The following is a 15,174-nucleotide window of genomic DNA, read 5'->3' on the forward strand; positions in this document are numbered from 1 at the left end:
ATCTTTGTAAAGGCCTCAATTAGATCACTCGTCAGCCTTCTAAACTCAAGGGAATACAGCCAAGTTTATGCAACTGATCCTCATAATTTAACCTTAATTAACACAACAAATTCTGTGAGCATGGTTTTTCTCAATGTTAAAGGATGTCAGCACTTTGCATTGTAGCTGTTTCTCTCAGACACCGAGTCAACATTACGGATCACTAATCAAGTGTAGTGCACTTAGATGGAGAGTGAGATGCCTTCTACTCTGCCCCAACAATGTCCCTTAGCCCTGGTTTCAAAACTCCAGTGATCTTTCTGTTTCCCACGTGAGTCACCTTTGTGGCTTCTCTGAATAAGTTTGTAGTTACTGGGAATTGGGTGGTGGTGTAGGTTAGCCACTGGCCTTTCACCTCTGGAACTTGGGTTCAAATCCAACCCAAGCTGAAGGAGTGAAAGTTTTCTTTGTCATGCAAGACCTTTGTCTGCTAGCTATAATGAAATTTGGGAGTGGATACAAGACTGTGCCTAATTTGGTACGAGTTTGCAATAAGAAGTCACACTGGTGCAGAAAGAAAGACATACATTTATATAGTGCCTTTCATGATCTCATGATGTCCGAAAGCGTTTTACAGCAATTAAGTACTATTTTGAAATGTATTCACTGTTGTAGGATGTGCAGCATGGAGTACTGTTCTTTGGTTGGGGCTGATACATAATGGGGCAGAAGTGAAGGAGCTTTGCATCATGCTGTGCTATACCTGACCTGGGAATGCAGTGATGGGAGGAGTTCTACTCCCCAGCCCCAGCACGATGATGAACATGAAAAGGGATATAAAAGATTTGAGTTAGTTTTGTGTTGTGATCCTACTTTCACTATGACTGGGTTCTCATGGCACTCCAGCGAAGAGAGGAACATTTCATCCCATTTGGACTGCATTCAAAACCAAGTTCCAAACTAAAAGAACAATGTGCTATGGATCCCCTATGACAAGTGCTTTAAAGGTTAGTTTAACTATACTGCTCATTACCTTCAGCTGTAATTGCTTTCAAAAGCTTCTGTGCACAATGCTTTGTATTTATGATACTAATACATACTTTTTTCTAATTTCTTAATTATAAATAGAGAGGCAAGAAGGTGATCTAGTCTTTCAATAGAACACTCAATTATGCCACAACATGCATTGTTTATGACTCCTTTTCTGATAGAAAGCCACATAAAACACTCACTGTAATACGCTTTGATGTGGCTCATGATGACCTTAAATGGAAGGTTTAGTGTTGTATTTTAAGCTGGCTTAATATGAAGCCTTTTCATAATGTAGTACACAGTGTTCAGCTGACTCCAAATAAATACATGATCCCAAGCATCATCTGCATAGAATTCATTTCTCATTTACTCCCAATACATAGAATCCTTGATAACACAGTATGTAATCCAGATTCAATCATGACATGTTCCCCACTTAGCTTTTCTTTTCATTGCTTCGTGTATTGGGTATTGTTGGTACAACATGTACCAGTCATCTTTAGTTCACTGACCGTTTACGATACAAAAAATATGATAAATTTTGTATGTGATTTGGAGAATTCTTTCTGGAGTCTTGACTCGAGGGTTGACTTGAGATATAGCAGAAGTACATGGTGTTAACAGCAATTCTCCAGAGTTGTTTACAATCTCTAAAGGGATGAGTATTCTGTTATTTAACATGCACTTTTTAATAAATCATTGACAATTACATTAGAAATATATCCTTGTTCCCTTTTCTTGTGGAGCTGTGTCTTGTCCGAGCAGCAGTGGAGAGTATAACTGCAGGCATGGAGCCCAAACCTTGATGTGATTTTTTTTTAAACATTAAGGCTGCTTATTTTGTCCAACTTTGTGATCTGTGCTGGGTTTTGATTTGATGGCGGAGAGGAAAACCATGGGTGGAATATAAAGTGAATACAGAGAAACAAGTTTGATATACAGAGAAAGTCTGATCGCGTTACGAGAACACAAAATCCCATTTATTTCCAGCAACAGCCGCTGTTTTCTGTTGTGTAAGTGAACTTGTTTTTTTTTACTGACTGCAGACCATTTAGACTGTCTATATTTCTGTCTAAAACTTTTTGTTTTGAATAGGGTGGTTTTTCATTTAAAAAAAAAATCCGATTGCCAACTTTGATCGCAACACAAAGTAAGGTCACAAGTCATTTTAATTCATTACATCTGCAAAATGGGTCATGAGTTTGAGGCCTGTTTGTCTTAATTCTGTCAACATTATGTCAAATGCGTGTCTTGTCAAAAATGATGTTTATTGCTAACACAAAATATGCTTTTAAAATGTTGTGAAAGCACTAAACTAGCACAATGACATAACATGAAAACACATTTGTGTTGGCATTTACGTCTTTTGAAAATCCATCTATATTTGTTCACTAACATTTTGCCTGACTGTATTTAGTTTAGTTTTGAATTATTTCCACAATGTTTTCTTCAAGTGTTCCTGTGTTCCTCGCATTTCTAATTTACTTTTTCTCTGCAGGATTCATTTTGTGAAAATGGCCAATTCCCCCAGATGTGTGCTTTCTTTATCCTAATTGAATAGTGCAATAATTAGAAAAGATTTAACCCTTGCTATGCCAAATTCAACCAATTATAGAAATGCTTGCCTTATACCTCACAGTTTGTGGAACAGGAATGATTAATAAAAACAATATACATAGAGATAAGAACGTTCAACTAATCTTATAAAGTAAGAGCATATATATTCAGATTTTGGCTTTGACTCAAGTTGCAGGATCAGTTTTAGAATTCATCTAAAGCCTCTGTCCCCTTCAGGTAATACACAGGTGCCACAAGATTCTAAACACCTGAATACTGGTGTGGAGACATTGGAGCTAGTTACAGAGTATAAATCAGAATGTCCTGGCCCCACACCCAACCAATGAGAATGAATAGTTACATGCACTTGATTTCTTCTATGAAAAGAATATAGTGCAGTAAATGCACCTCATGAGTCCGGCTATTCTACCAATAGATTTTCAGATAAGGCAACCTACTCAGGAATGGAATCTTTTAAGAAGTAACCATTTTAATATTTTCAGTTTTTAATGTGAAGTTAATTTACCTACTATCCTGAAGTCTCCCTGCATTATACATCATTCATAGAATCATACAGCATAGGCGGAGGCCATTTGGCCCATTGTGCCTTTGGCTGGTTCTTTGAAAGAGCTATCCAATTAGTCCAACCCCCCTGCTCTTTCCCCATAGCCCTGCAAATTTTTCCTTTTCAAGTATATATCTGCAATAGAAAGCATAACCTGGTGATTCTGCCAATACTGCTTTGTAACTGACCACTGGGGCATGCACAAGAATGGCCCCCATTGCCTTGCTATCCTTCCCCCTCCCCACCGTTGCCTTTGAGAGAGCACCTGATCTCTCTTCCTTCTAACGCCCCACCCCTCCACTGGGTTCAGAAATTCACCATAGGGGCAGTCATGTCATATGGCCCAATGTCCTAATACTCCAAAGCACAGTATGTTGGAGCACTAATGGGCTTCTGTACTCCTCTCTCTTGATATTTTAATGTTTATTTTTTGTCCTAGTGTCAAACCCTAAGCTGAACTACAGTTATATAAGGAATTGGTGAGACCGCACCTGGAATACTGCATACAGTTTTGGTGTCCATACTTAAGAAAAGACATACTTGCTCTCGAGGCAGTACAAAGAAGGTTCACTCGGTTAATCCCAGGGATGAGGGGGTGGACATATGAGGAGAGGTTGAGTAGATTGGGACTCTACTCATTGGAGTTCAGAAGAATGAGAGGCGATCTTATTGAAACATATAAGATTGTGAAGGGGCTTGATCGGGTGGATGCAGTAAGGATGTTCCCAAGGATGGGTGAAACTAGAACTAGGGGGCATAATCTTAGAATATGGGGCTGCTCTTTCAAAACTGAGATGAGGAGAAACTTCTTCACTCAGAGGGTAGTAGGTCTGTGGAATTTGCTGCCCCAGGAAGCTGTGGAAGCTACATCATTAAATAAATTTAAAACAGAAATAGACAGTTTTCTAGAAGTAAAGGGAATTAGGGGTTACGGGGAGCGGGCAGGAAATTGGACATGAATTTAAATTTGAGGTTAGGATCAGATCAGCCATGATCTTATTGAATGGCGGAGCAGGCTCGAGGGGCCGATTGGCCTACTCCTGCTCCTATTTCTTATGTTCTTATGAACTTAAGGGTGTCTTAACTGATTTAAATCTCTGAATCCAAAATCCAAGCTTTCAAATCTTCTAATTTGTTTTTTGCCCATTTGAACCTGAAGACCTGAAAGTTCACTGTTACCAAGTTATAAAATGTGACATTTTTAAACCAGTATGCTGTACCTTCAATGTAAGTGATACTGTTGTTGGTGCTTCCAATGACCTGTATTTAGGTTTATGACATTGCAGCTCTACCCTTAGATGGTAAAATCAGTCCCTTTGAGGAAACAGCAGAGGGTGCTAACAACTAAAGCACTCAGTTGGACAGTAAGCCAATTTGTGAATAATACAATGTTCCAATGTTGCTGTGCGCAGTCAGAAGGACCTAGCGGACATGATAAATCACGTACCAATTGATGGGAAGGACTGATTAGCATTAATAAGCTAAACTCCTGACTCCCCAAAGCCTGTCCACCACCTATAAGGCACAAGTCAGGACTATAATGAAATGCTCTCCACTTGCGTGGATGGGTGCAGCAGCAACAACACTCAAGAAGCTCGACATCATCCAGGAATCCAGCCCGCTTGATCAGCACCACGTCCACTAGCCTACCACCCTTGACCATTGGTATACTGTGGCTGCAGTGTGTACTATCTACAGGATGCACTGCAGCAACTCGCCAAGGCTTCTTCAGCAGCACTTCCCAAACGTGCGACGTCCCACCATCTAGGACAAGAGCAGCAGGTGAATGAGAGCACCATCACCTCCAAGTCACACACCATCCTGCCTTGGACATATATCACACTTCCTTCATCATCGCTGGGTCAAAATCCTGGAACTCTACCTAACAGCATTGTTGGAGCACCTTCACCACAAGGACTGCAGCGGTTCAAGAAGGAGGCCCACCACCACCTTCGGGTAACTAGGGACGGGCAAGTGATGCCCACATCCTGAGAATGAATAAAAATAACGTTGCATAAACTGAGTGTGTTACTGAAATAGTGGCAAATTAATGTATTTTAAAGTGTATTGTGAGTAGTCATCTGGTAGTTCAGTCACCTTTTTATGTTTGAGGGTAATAGGCATCCATGAGATGCCTCAAAGAAGTCTTTGTGGCTGTATATTTAAATCACTGGTGATAACTGTCTTACTTTGTTCTGACCATCTGATGACACTGAGTCTGTAATACTTGTAATCGATCATAGAGGCTGGTGGACAGTCATGGTGCCTTTGATTTGCCAGTGAGTGGGTCTGTGAATGATTCCTCTGCCCTTAAGCTTTCATTTTCGCACAGCACAGACTAATACTGTTTGGGGTAGAGTCTGAGCACACACAGCATAGATTTTCTTTTACGATTTTCTTTCCCCTTCAATTTTCCCTCCTCTCCTGAAGGTGTTAACTTTGTCTTGAAGGTCTTCAGCCCTCCAGTGCCTGATGCATGTGACCATTCTTCCTGCGTATACGTAGATAGTGAGGGCAGAACTTCTCAAGATCCCATACTTGGCAGAGTCTCTTGTGTAGCAGGCGACAGGAATATTGTGGAATATTATTAACTGCAATTTTCTGTCCATTGATGTTAACAGCTACTGCAGCAAGAGGTGAGGATGGGGGAAAAGAGTCTTAACAAAAGCCACTGATGGCTTCCAGTATCAACTAAGGTCATTAGGGGTTTCCATGCCGGAAACAGTTAAAGGCAAATATGTGATTTCATACCTTTTATGTAGTCAAGGCAGAACTGTTACTAATCCCTTCCCGTCACAAATTCGATACACCACTCCTGGCCAACTCTAAGAATGTGAGAATTGGGGTACTGATCTGTCTTCCTACCAGCGTACCATCTAGAAGATTTTTTTTTAAAAAAACAAAAAATGTGACCAACTTGCATTACTCTAAGTGGACCTGAGGCAATCACTTTCGCTGAATGTAAAATTTTACAGTGCCCACAAGGTTCACGTCCCTGTGGACATTAAGGTGGCAAATTGATCGTGTTTCAGCAATGTAGCGTTTATAGAAAGATAGGGAAGGATTGATAATGGATGCCATATATGTGGGCCTTAATAAACTCCACCCTGATATTTTCTATACTGTGAATCATGCAGAGAAAAATATCAGAGCAACTCTTTAGCAGGCCATCCAGATACAATGTATGGGCACTAATATATTATATATATATATATATATATATATATATCCCTACAAATACTGCAACTCTAAGTTGAATCCTGTGTTTGTTGAACTTTTCCACTGATCACACCCGCACCATTCTTCTATAGTCTCCATATGCCAGACCTAGTTTTTGAATGTAAACAGTATTTTAGTCAACATCCTAGCCTTCATTTTGGCACTGTGCCATTTTACTATTGGCTTTCCTAACCAGACATATTGTCGGACACTGTACAATGTCTTTTCGATTCACCTGAAGTTTGCATTGTGGACTATATAAAATAACAAAGCACCGATACCGCCTAGTTAAGTTTCTAAAGATGACTCAGACAGCTGTTTTACATGTATAGTGTCTTTGTACTGCTGTCTTAAATGCTTGTAGTTCTTTCAAATCATTATTAGTCATAAGACACTCGGGTATAAAATATTCCACAGGGCACTGTGCATGGCAAGAAGAAACTTGCATGATAGATAATTTATAATCATGGCTCCTCCAGATGGAATCTATGAGCAATTGTTACTTTGCCTTATTGAGCTGTCAAATATATTAATTGGGGTGTCGAGGCACTGCTCTGGCCCACTAATCAGTTGCTGGAGCATGCACAGAATTACATGCTTCATCTGTGCTTTCATACAAAATTGTATTGAGTTACCCTTTACTCGTTCAGACCTCCCTCAGCGAGCACCATCAAAAGCAGATTGACCGGTAATTCATCTCATTGTTATTTGTGGGACCTTGCTGTGCGCAAAATGGCTGCTGTGCTTGCCAACATAACTGCACTTCAAAATACATGACATTTCTGAGACCTGATGGTGAAATATAAATGCAAGTCTTTTTTTCTTTCCTTCTTTGACCAATGTTACTGTTGTACTGCTAATAGGGTTTTTTTTGTTCTACGCCTACTTGTCTATAGTATTAATGTTTTTCTATAGAGCACTGGAATACAATGCATCAGGCACATTTCAGGGTTCCCTTTGCCAGTTTAGCTCCTCAGTTAAATTTACTAAAATTTGTAAGTCATTGAAGCTGAATGATGGTGTTCTAATTAATAGCAATGAACCCAAATCCACACCAGAAATCAATTAATATCAAGCTTAGAATTACGTAGAATTTGCATTCAGCCCATTTGGTCTATGCTGGTGTTTATGCTCCACACGAGCCTCCTCCCACCTTACTTCATCTCACGCTATCAGCTTAACCTTGCAGTCCTTTCTCCCCAGTGTACTTATTTTGCTTCCCTTTAAATGCATCTTTGCTATTTGCCTCAACTACTCCCTTGTGGTAGCAAGTTCCACATTCTAACCACTCTGAATAAAAGGACATGATCATTTCAGTTGAGCTTTGTTCCTTTCTGCAGGTGGGTGTCATGTAAAATTTGTTCTTTATAATTATTCATAGGCTGCTTTCGGCACAATTCTAGAAAAGGTGGGTGATTTGTTCGATTGCTGTAGGTTGAGATTAAGTTAAGGAAGGGAGCGCATTGGCAAGGCCATGTTGTTGCTCCAGTGTGCAGTCACTGAATGGCAGAATGCAGATTTACCCTTTGATTCCCCACATAGCGATTTCCTGAGCTCACGTGTGCCAACGGGGAGAAATGCCAAGAGGAGAGAGGGCAATTCCAGACTGAGAGGATTTTAAAATCGAGGTCAGCTCAATAATGGCTCAGACCGAAAGCAGTACATATGCCTGCCCTTCTCATCGGAAAACCGTGCGTGGTGTGCGGTGAATCTAGAAAAGGGTGAAAATAAAACAAAAAAAAAAGGTGCAAAAGTAATTCCACGAGTGCTACCATTAACAAAAACTGTTTCATGTGTGAAAACATTGTAACTAAATGGTCAGTCGTGGTAAAATACTGTGGTAAATTCAACAAAATAGGAGGAACATTTTTCTCTGAAACCACAAGGGGGCAATGATGAACTTTTCTAGGATACCTTGTATGTATTCCTTTTGTTGGTTTATACCAGACCTTTCCAATAAGCTACTAGGAATCCCCAGCCTTTTGTGCACATCATTTATTATTCAACCACTCTGCTGCACTGTGTGGTTGTACAGTATGAGGTGCTATTAAAACTGAAGCCAATAGGATAAGCCTGTGAATCCTGTGGAGCCTTTGGGTATATAATGTTTTCAACAGTAATGCTTTGTATTGTGGAATTGTGTCATCTGGATAACAGCTAGCATGTATTTTCTATCTAACTTACTCATAGGTTATCTGTATTAACTGTTGTTCATATTTCTATCATAGCATTCAGGCTAGACAAAAAAAAAAGATGTGCGTGCTTCATTTAAAATGCACATATCGACCTGAGGCTGGCTTTTTTTTTTGTCTGATTCCGTCTCTGTGACGTGCCTTGAGGCATTTTTTTTAATGTTAAGAGCGCTTTATAAGTTGTTGTTGTTTAACGCTATTGTGCTAAGGACTTTGTGTCTTTGTATATTTATGTGCTCAGTACTTCACGCTAGTCACTGTACATGCAGCAACATTATTCCATGGGAAATGTCACTCTTCTGGAAATATTACAGATGCGTTGCCATCAATGAGAAGGCTGGAGTCCTAGTTTCATAGATGAAAGCCAAATTAGGAAAGGCCTTTAGCAATATAATCGTTTTAACAAGCGATCAACCGAGATGTAAAAGTGCTTGTAGCATGACGAATATTTGGGGCATGAAGGGCAGGTTCACTCCGAGAAAGATTTGCTTTTGTATAGCGCCTTTCACAACCTCAGGACATCCCAAACACTTTACAGCCAATAAGGTACTTGGAAATGTAGTTTTAAATTGCTTGTCTGCAAATCGAGCGTGGATTGTGCCTATATTCATTCTCAAACTGAGAGCCAAGAAAGACAGAAAATATACATGTGGAAATTGTGGATGTGCCCATAAGCATACCTGTACCGCAGAAACCTGAACCTTTTAGAGTGTTACCTCAATGATGTGAGCACTATTCTGTACAATCGAGTCTGAACAATCAGTCACTTGAAGCCTGCAGTGGGTCTGGTGCCAGCAGGATTTACAACCTAATGTAGTCTAGGCCGAGTGTTTCAAGCTTTTACGGCTGTGGGTTCAAGTTCCACTCCATTACTTGAGCACATAATCTAGGCTGACCCTCCAGTGCAGTACTGAGCGTGTGCTGCACCGTCAGAGGTGCCATCTTTCGGATGAGACGTTAAACCGAGGCCCCGTCTGCCCTCTCAGGTGGACGTAAAAGATCCCATGGCACTCTTTCAAAGAAGAGCAGGGGAGTTCTCTTCGGTGTCCTGGCCAATATTTATCCCTCAACCAACATCACTAAAAACAGATGATCTGGTCATTATCACATTGCTGTTTGTGGGACCTTGTGTGCAAATTGGCTGCCGTGTTTCCCTACATTACGTTATAGTCCAGCAATTTTATTTTAAATTCACAAGCTTTCGGAGGCTTCCCCCTTCGTCAGGTGAACGATTTTTCACATCGTTCACCTGACGAAGGGGGAAGCCTCCGAAAGCTTGTGAATTTAAAATAAAATTGCTGGACTATAACTTGGTGTTGTAAAATTGTTTACAATTGTCAACCCCAGTCCATCACCGGCATCTCCACATCATCCCTACATTACAACAGTGACTACACTTCAAAAGTATTTAATTGGCTGTAAATTGCTTTGGGCTGTCCTGAAGCTGTAAAAGGAGCCATATAATTGCAAATCTTTTCTTTTCAGGTACTGAATGCTTCTTAATGATTTCATATAACAGACTAGTTGCATTTTTTTTCTCTTTAGAGTAACAGGGTGAGAATTGTGTTTGCAGGTTTTAATAATAGAGCCAATGATGAAGTATTTAGTTCTTTTTGGCACAAGCTGAGAACTTATACCCTGGCCTTACCCCTGAGATAAAAAGAAAAACAGTTAATGCCGAAAATCCGAAATAAAAGCAGAAACGGTGGGTTAGTCAGGATGCTGAGTCACACCTGAACCGTTAACCTATCTTCCAGTGTCTGGAGTTGACGAGCATTTTCCTAGAAGCTTCTGCTTTTATTGACAGTTTGCCCCTATTTGCTTTAACCCCCATCAATGTGTGATTTCTCAATAGTGGGCCTTTTACTTTAGAAACTAAATCTAAAAGAAAAATTCCCGCGACAGGACTTGAACCTGTAATTTTCTCATAACAGGATAATAACAGGCTTGGTCAGAGTTGGAGTTCTACAAGCCAGAATGTACCAGGCCAAAACAACAGCCTGTCTAAAACTGTTCATGAGTGAGGGCCTGGCCTGGCCTGGCTCTATTCCAATCAGCAAGTTTATGTTAATTGAATATTGTTTGTTTTGCTGTAGGAAGCCTTAACTCGAACACCATCATCAGTTTTCATTATCAGTGTTAGGGATGAATAAATATTTTGAGACTCAGCCTTTAGTTATTTATCTGTGCAGTCAGCTCCTCTCAGGAATGTCATAAATGGACAGACGCAGCCTTTGGTTTACCCAGTTCTGCCAACCATTCCACGCCTCCCCAAGAAACAGTCTCATAAATAAATTCCGTGAATTTTCGCAGCCGCCTCTAAAAGAGCAACCTTGCTGTCATAGTTCATGATTATACAACGAGAGAATTACATTTTCATCAAGACACTGTTCAGTGTCACATGTAATTGGAACATTATGTTGAGGCATCATTGTATTGCTTAAGTATCCCATGATAACGACTCCCCCCTTCCTGTACCAAACGATCCAAAATATTCATAAGAACAGGAGTAGGCCATTCAGCCCCTTGAGCCTGTTCCACTATTCAGTTAGATCCTGGCTGATCTGTATCTTAACTCCATCTACCCTCCTTGGTTCTGTAACCCTTAATAGCTTTGCTAACAAGAGGAAACTGCAATGTGACTCACACGTAAGTGATTGGTAGTGACTGTGGGCTGAGCTTTAAGTTAACATATAGCATATAACTAAATTTTAAAAATTAAACTTAATCAAATTATTTACCTCGTTTAATTAGATTAATTAACACTTAATTAATTAAAATAATGGGAGAACAGGAGAGGTGTTGCTGCTGCAATATGTGGGAGCTTGTGGACATTTTTGTCCAGGGTGACTACATCTGCAGTAAGTGTCTGCGGCTCGAGGAACTTTGGCTCCGAATTGAGGAGCTGGAGTCCGAGCTGCAGACATTGCGAGACATCAGGGAGGGAGAAAGCTACCTGGACCTTTTGCTCCAGGAGGCAGCCACGCCCCTTAGATTAAATACTTTAGAATTGACACGTGGTCAGGGACAGGAGGGTGTGACTGCGAGTGAGGCAGGTATGGGGATCCAGGAGGTAGCATTGCAGGAGCCTCAGTCCCAGCGCTTGTTCAATAGATTTGAGGTTCTTGCAACCCTTGTGGACAAGTGCGGGGACTGCGGGGAGGACGAGCAAACTGACCACGGCACCGTGGTACAGAAAGCCGTTCAAGTGGGGGGTGTAAAAAGGAAGGTGGTTGTACTAGGCGACAGTATGGTTAGGGGGATAGACACTATTCTCTGCAGCCAGGAGCATGAGACCCGAAGGCTATGTTGCCTACCCGGTGTCAGGGTTAAGGACATCTCCTCTGGGCTGGAGAAGAACTTGGAGTGGGAGGTGGAGGATCCAGTTGTCGTGGTCCACATAGGTACCAACGACATAGGTAGGACTAAGAAAAAGGTTCTGCTGAGAGAGTTTGAGCAGCCAGGGACTAAATTGAAAAGCAGAACCACAAAAGTAATAATCTCTGGATTATTACCTGAGCCACGAGCAAATTGGCACAGGGTCAATATGATCAAGGAGATGAATGTGTGGCTCAAAGATTGGTGTGGGAGAAGTGGGTTTCGATTCGTGGGGCACTGGCACCAGTACTGGGGAAAGAGACAGCTGTTCCGTTGGGACGGACTACACCTGAACCATGCTGGGACCAGAGTTCTAGCGAATCGAATAACTAAGGAGGTAGATAGGGCTTTAAACTAAATAATGAGGGGGGAGGGTCCCAGCGGAAAGAAATCTAGAATGCTAAAGAGAAAAGACGAAGAAGTAGTGCAGGAAAGTGATTGGGGTAAGGCTAATCTGATTGTGTCAGGAAGGGACAGAGCGTACAAACAAAAGACAATAGGGCCCAGGTAAAAAATGGTAATAAGACAAATAGGACCATAGTACAAAATAATGTTAAGAGGTCTAAAAACGTTAAAAAGACAAATCTAAAGGCACTGTATCTGAATGCATGAACTATTCGTAATAAGGTAGATGAATTAACAGCGCAAATAGATGTAAACGAATATGATATAATAGCAATTACAGAGACATGGCTGCAGAGTGACCAAGGCTGGGAGCTGAATATCCAAGCGTATTCAATATTTAGGAAGGACAGGCAAAAAGGAAAAGGAGGTGGAGTGGCATTAGTAAAGGATGAAATCAGAGCAATGGTGAGAAAGGATATTGGCTCAGAAAATCAAGATGTAGAATCAGTCTCGGTGGAGTTAAGAAACACCAAGGGGCAGAAAACACTGGTGGGAGTTCTCTATAAGCCTCGAAACAGTAGTGGTAATGTAGGGGATGGGATCAAACAGGAAATTAAAGATGCATGTAACAGGGGGTACTACAATAATCATGGGTAACTTAAATCTGCATTAAGGCTGGCCAAACCAAATTAGCAATAATACTGTGGAGGATGAATTCCTGGAGTGTGTAAGAGATGTTTTTTTAGACCAGTATGTTGGGGAGCCAACCAGGGAACAGGCTATCCTAGATTGGAATGAGAAGGGGTTAATTAATAATCTTGTGTGGGGTCCTTTAGGGAAGAGTGACCATAACATGATAGAATTCTTCATTAAGATGGAAAGTGAAATAGTCCAATCTGAAACTAGGGTCCTAAATCTAAACAAAGGAAACTATGAAGGTATGGGGAGTGAGTTGGCTATGATAGATTGGGAAGCTTCATTAAAAGGCATGACGGTGAATAGGCAATGGCTAACATTAAGGAATGATTGCATGAATTGCAACAATTATACATTCCTTTCTGACGCAAAAACACAAAAGGAAATGCGGCCCAACCATGGTTAACAAAAGAAATTAAGGATAGTATTAGATCCAAAGAGGAGTTATATAAAGTTGCCAGAAAAAGTAGCAAGCCTGAGGATTGGGAGCAGTTTAGAATTCAGCAAAAAAGGACCAAGAGATTGATTAAGAGGGGAAAAATAGAGTATGAGAGTAAACTTGCAAGGAACATAAAAGTGGACTGTAAAAGCTTCTAAAGTATGTAAAAAGAAAAAGATTAATGAAGACAAATGTAGGTCTTTTACAGTCAGAAACGGGAGAATTTATAATGGGGAACAGGGAAATGGCAGAGCGATTAAGCAAATACTTTGGTTCTGTCTTCATGGAAGAGGACACAAATAACTTCCCAGAAATGCTAGGGAACCAAGGGACTAGTGAGAAGGGGGAATTAAAGGAAATTAGTATTCGTAAAAAAATAGTGCTGGTGAAATTAATGGGACTGAAAGCTGATCAATCCCCAGGACCTGATAATCTGCATCCCAGAGAACTAAAAGAGGTAGCCATGGAAATCGTGGATGCATTCGTTGTCATCTTCCAAAATTCTATAGATTATGGAACAGTTCCTGCAGATTGGAGGTGGCAAATATAACCCCACTATTTAAAAAGGGAGGGAGAGAGAAAACAGGGAACTACAGACTGGTTAGCCTAACATCAATAGTAGGAAAAATGCTAGAGTCTATTAGAAAGGATTAGACAGGACATTTAGAAAATATCAACAGGATTAGACAAAGTCAACATGGATTTATGAAAGGGAAATCATGTTTGACAAAACTACTGGAGTTTTTTTGAGGATGTAACCAGTAGATTAGATAAGGGAGAACCAGTGGCTGTGGTTTATTTGGATTTTCAGAAGGCCTTTGATAAAGTCCCACATAAGAAGTTAGTGTGCAAAATTAAAGCACATGGGATTGGGGGTAATATACTGGCACGGATTGAAAATTGGTTAACAGACAGGAAACAGAGAGTAGGAATAAATGGGTCTTTTTCAGGGTGGCAGGCAGTGACTAGTGGGGTACCGCAGGGATCAGTGCTTGGGCCCCAGCTATTCACAAAATATATCAATGATTTGGTTGAGGGAACCAAATGTAATATTTCCAAGTTTGCTGACGACACAAAACTAGGTGGGATCGTGAGTTGTGAGGAGGATGCAAAGAGGCTTCAAGGCGATTTCGACTAGTTGAGTGAGTGGGCAAATACATGGCAGGTGCAGTATAATGTGGATAAATGTGAAGTTATCCCCTTCAGAAGGAAAAACAGAAAGGCAGCGTATTATTTAAATAGTGATAGATTGGGGAATGTTGATGTACAAAGGGACCTGGGTGTCTTTGTACACCAGTCACTGAAAGCAAACATGCAGGCGCAGCAAACAGGAAGGCAAATGGTATGTTGGCCTTCAGTGCAAGAGGATTTGAGTATGGGAGCAAGGATGTCTTACTGCAGTTATACAGGGCCTTGGTGAAACCACACCTGGAATATTGTGTGCAGTTTTGGTCTCCGTACCTAAGAAAGGATACACTTGCCATAGAGGGAGTGCAGCAAAAGTTCACCAGACTGATCCCGGGGATGGCAGGACTGTCATATGAGGGGAGATTGGGACGACTCGGCCTGTATTCACTCGAGTTTAGAAGAATGAGAGGGGATCTCATTGAAACATATAAAATTCTGACAGGGCTAGACAGACTAGATGCAGGGAAGTTGTTTCGCCTGGATGGGGGGTCCAGAACGAGGGGTCACAGTCTCAGGATACGGGGTAGGACATTTAGGACTGAGATGAGGAGAAATTTCTTCACGCAGAGGGTGGTGAACCTGTG

The sequence above is a fragment of the Heptranchias perlo genome, chromosome 22 (assembly GCF_035084215.1).
Source record: "Heptranchias perlo isolate sHepPer1 chromosome 22, sHepPer1.hap1, whole genome shotgun sequence".
Taxonomy (NCBI): domain Eukaryota; kingdom Metazoa; phylum Chordata; class Chondrichthyes; order Hexanchiformes; family Hexanchidae; genus Heptranchias; species Heptranchias perlo.